The sequence below is a fragment of the Panicum virgatum genome, chromosome 4K, assembly GCF_016808335.1.
Source record: "Panicum virgatum strain AP13 chromosome 4K, P.virgatum_v5, whole genome shotgun sequence".
Taxonomy (NCBI): Eukaryota; Viridiplantae; Streptophyta; class Magnoliopsida; order Poales; family Poaceae; genus Panicum; species Panicum virgatum.
Window position 1 is genome coordinate 35,025,822 of NC_053139.1, and position 5,029 is coordinate 35,030,850.

Here is a 5,029-nt window from a genome sequence, read left to right on the forward strand (position 1 = left end):
AGTCTTCTTAAAATTACAACCTTATGTGCAGTCGTCTTTGGCTCCCAAATCCAATCAAAAGCTTGCGTACAAGTTCTTTGGGCCCTTTCCAGTAATAGCAAAGATTGACAAAGTGGCTTACAAACTGCAGCTGCCAGCTCATTCTCAAATTCACCCTGTTTTCCATGTGTCTCAGCTTAAAAAGGCAGTGTCTTCTTCCTTAGCTCCGACTGCCATTCCAGCTAACTCTGATGGGCTTCAAATCCCTGAGAAGATTCTGGGCAAACGTATGCATCCTGATGGCGTGAAGTTGACTGCCCAAGTGCTGGTGAAATGGTCAGGTATGGATGACTCTTTGGCCACCTGGGAGAATATGGACTCCTTGTGTCAGCAATTTCCACATGCACCTGCTCTGGAACAAGCAGGTAGTTATCGGCGGGGGAGTGTCAGCAACTCTGATGAGCAGACGCCATCCGCGTCAACTGGGCCGCGCAGGAGTAAACGGGCCGCTCAGCCCAACCGCCACTACGCCGGCAACGAATGGGCCTGAGCATTGAGGGTTCACGTGAGTGAGCAATTAAAGGAGAGGGTGAGTTGAGAGAGAGGACATGAACATTATTGTAACAAACTAAAGAAGGTGTCCTTGTGGCTTCGACGCCAAATTCCTCTTGCCCTCCTCTGTTCTTGCTTCCTTTCTCTGAATTCTACTTCCGCTACCTCTGGTATCTAACATGCAGGTGCAGGGGCCGCCGCCGGAGGTGCCGTTCCGCCCGACGCAAGATCGAGATCAGGCCGCGAGGACATCGACGGCACTCATCCTTGCGACATCCCAGGATCACAAGTGAGCTCTTCATCATCTCCTCTTTCCGTTTTGCCTATTTGCAACAAAATCCATCACGATTGGCTTGGTTTTGCAAATCCGAACAACTGTTCATGTTGTGTCCCTTGAACGACGGCCAGGAATTGGGTGCGGGGCCGGCCAACCAGATAGGCCAGGGCGTCGCACCATCGCCGTGGCGGTACTGCTGCGCTGGATTGCCTCCTGAAACATTGATTTCCTGCCGCCGTCAAATTACTGCGATTCATTCTGAGCTGGCACCGCTGTTACCTCCACCTGGAAACTGGTCCTCTAGGTCAGTCACAAAGGTCAGTCGATGTGTTATTTGCATGTGAGATTTGATATTGCATCATGATCAATGCAGTGTCCAGATTTTTCTAACGAGGTCACGTAGGGACTTCTTGTTATTAGCGATGGGAGGTCACATAGTTCTTCTAGGTGAACATTCTATCTCAATGACAACATTAATTGGAGAGAACAAGGAGGGAATAAGGTGACCAATCCCTACATTAGCGAGAAATCTGTACAAATCTGTTCTAACATTCAATCACACTTTCATTAATCAATAATGCTACATCTCTGGTACTTCACTGGTCCAGATTGTTCATTCAAGTGCCTTTAAATTGGTCTACTCTGAAATGCATGTGAAATCAGTTCTGAGTATAATCATGAGTCATGATTTTTCCCTAACAGTCCATATTATGTCAAGAGTTTTACCCTGATGTGCTAATAGCATGCAATCCTGCCTTTTAAGGACATCATGTATAGTGCATATAGGTGCTCCTGAAGCCCCGTTGCCCATCCGAAAGCCCCTAAAGCTGAGATAGTGTGGCAGAATGTTCAAGGGGCGTGTATCTTTTGAGCGTGTAGGTGCTCCTAGATTATAGTGCTATAGGTGGTTCTGAATTTAGTATATATCTGAGGCAAATGCACTTGAGAATATTATAGTTCCTCTTTGGTTTTTGATCATGTCTGGATCTCATCTTGATCTTATTTTCACCGAGGGCTAAATATTCAAAGTTATCAAATGAGTGTTCAGAAATATTGTCATTATATGAATGTTCTGAAGATATCTATGCGCACCCACCTCCACATGTTGTGGCGTCACTGTCGGGACCACCATACAGCAATGGAAGGAGGAGGACAACGCCGTGCAAGGGTATGTATACTGCTAACTATCTAGAGAAATGTGTGATTCATTCATGGTACAGGCATGTGGTCAAAACCGTATTCTTTAGTGGATTTGGCTTATCATATAAACTGCCATTTGACAGAATGATGGTGCTTAGCGGATCATCGGAGATGGTGAACAAACGCTAGCGCTGGGATGATGGAGAAGTAGCAGCCCACCATGATCTACCAGGCATTTAGGAGGGATGCCCATGTGAATGGATTTTCATGATCTTTTCGGTCGCAAATTTGAAGTGGTGTGTACCCTGGTTATTTACTTCAATAGAAGCTAAATCATCATGTCCAATGCTCTAGGAGTTGGATACATTACCACTGCTATGGACGCCTTCATCAGACGACATTCATGCGTGTTCACCTGCGGTCGCAGCGGTATGGAGGTAATACGAAAATCATGTTTTTTTTAATTTTTGTTCATGCCCTCCTGTACTCATGTCTGTACATAAAGTGGAATAAGTACTACATCGATTTTTGTCCGGCATTGCAGCATGGTTGGACAGATAAAAATATTTTTCATCTCTTCTACTAAATACATTTCTAATAACCAACAAGATTATTATCCCAATTCTCATCAAACCATTCATGTTGTTTCAAACCAACACAATTATTGTTCACTTTCCTGGAGCTACGGTTATTGTGTGTTCATGCTCTGGGCTGGAGGGATGCTAGAGGCCAAAACTATTTGTTTTTGTAGTTTTTCTGTAGTTTCTTGCTCTTTTGTGCTTCTTCCTTTTGTAAGACCTGTTATTTGTTTTTTTGGGTTTCAAAGCTCGTGCTTTGATCTTGTAATTTTAATCTTGTAAATATAAATATTATATATTATGTGATTTATGCAATAAAAGGTGTACAATCAGTTAGTGTTTTGTTGTCAATCGAAGGTTATTCTCCAGAAAACTTGTGCCAGTATGTAGAGATCTCTGAAATAATTATTAGAATTGTTCACTATGTTTACTCTGGCTCCTTAAAACAGTGTCCTCGATGGAATAAAGAAAGCCTAGAGTGATTAATATTTAGTTTTCAAGGTAGTGTAATTATTCTGTAAGTTATAACAATTCTATTCCATGATGTAATGAATGGGTAAAGCATTGATATATGTTTAACATTTTTGCAAGAATATACTGCAATTGTCATCTAACTTTCTTTGAATCCATTCATACATAGCAAGGACTATGGTATTTGTCTGATCTCCTTGACTGTGCATCCAAGCCTGGTTCTCCAAATGGGAATGAAGCATATGTGCTGGTGTGGACTGAGTTATCTGGAATTTCAAGTTTGAAGCATTTAGCCCTTTTTTTCTACACATTTTACAGTTATACCACTGCCCCCCTTTTGCAACTTGCTATGCACTAATTCACACAATTTAGATGGCTTGGGTAATATGATTGCTTTTTTAAGAAAGTTGTATTATGAACCCACCCAAGTTAATTCTAATGCTGTGGTATAAGAGATATTTGGTAACCTGATTCCTTATAGTTTTTGGAAAAGTTCAGCAACATTGTGCTTGGAGTCAACATTTATCCGGTTCATGTATTTATTGCATTCATATTTTAATAGCGTTGAAATATTTTGTCTCTTGTGGCAACACATGTGCATGGACCTATCAGTATAAAGTTTGATCCAACATTTCAAAAAATGATCTAGAAGTCGATAACCTTTGTTTTGGGCCTTCTCTTGATCATCCATATATACTGTAGTTGTTTAGAATGAGAAATGCAGAAAGCAAGACTTTTGAGATGGATTAGTTTATTTGTTACAACATGCTGGAGTGCATTTCAGATTCATGTGCTTAGGAAAAAATATAATTAATTATACCAAAAGCAATTTGTTGTTTGGCATGTTATCTCTATGTCTAATTCTCTTAAGCATAAAATGACTTTGAACTATACACACAATTGCCAATTTGTATCTACTCCTGCTCTAACCCAATCGACACAAGATTACTCTAAATTATCATGAAAAGTTTTCGCCACCCGTAGCAACCCACGGGCATTCAACTAGTACTGTGCTAAGTCTCAGTGGGGGGGACCCACTATCAGCAGATTATCTGGCTTGAACCAGTCCAAAAAGGCGTCAACTGCATTATTGGCCAGTAATGGAAGCGACCATCATTTCGCACCCGGGGGTGGAGATCGAGTGCGTCCGGTTGAAACTTGGAGCGAGCTGAGCTTCCGATCCCCCGCGGAATAAACCATCAGTGGAGGGTTCAGCTAGTGAGTGTAGCCATCAGTCAGTCGACCTCGTCCTCGCCCCGGCCACAAGCAGAAGGCCAACCAACCCCGGCCGCGCCAGCACCTGCGCTGCTGATGCCCGGTTGGGGAAAAAGGGTGACGGGGACGTAGCAGCAAGCAGGGTGTCTGAGGGAGCGAGTGCTTTTGCGTACACGGGATCGGAGAAAAAGAGAGCTCGCGATACGGTCGGCTCCGGAAAAGAAAGCGCGGCAGGGTCGGTACGCACACGCGCTCTTCTTGCTTCTCGGCTAAGCTGCCTTCTCCAAGTGGAAGTGTATGGCGGGGTTGGGGATTTCGGTTGGATGATCCCATTTGGTTTCATGCCTGTTTTCGTCGTTTCCTTCTTGTTGGCCGGACATGTCGAATATGGGGCCGTTTAGTTCCAAAGTCAAAAAATTTTGGATGTCTCGTCGTGTATTTGACCAGATGTCGGGAAGGTTTTTCGGACACTAATTAAAAAACTAATTCCAGAACTCGCTTGGAAACCACGAGACGAATCTTTTGAGGCCTTTGGCCGCAGCATTAGCACATGTGGGTTACTGTAGCAATTATTGCTAATCATGTACTAATTAGGCTTAAAAAAATCGTCTCGTCGTGTACATCCAAACTGTGTAATTAATTTTATTATTTAATTATATTTAGTGTTTCATACATGTGTTTTAAGGGGAGGTGAAATTTTTGGAAACTAAACGGCCCCTATAGAACTCTTTTATGGAGCCTTACTTACACTATTGTATACTAGTGTTGAGTACATAGGTGAGTAGTATACAGAGTATAAAGCAATCACAAGGGTATT

The 5,029-nt window shown here is 42.8% G+C and overlaps 1 long non-coding RNA gene across 1 annotated transcript; it reads left to right on the forward strand.

Moving 5' to 3' along the window:
- Nucleotides 1-616: 616 nt before the first annotated feature.
- Nucleotides 617-2,862, forward strand: LOC120703699. The gene is made up of 3 exons (XR_005687156.1): nt 617-820; nt 940-1,976; nt 2,092-2,862. It is a non-coding gene; the product is annotated as an uncharacterized LOC120703699 (long non-coding RNA).
- The last annotated feature ends 2,167 nt before the right edge of the window (nt 2,863-5,029 follow it).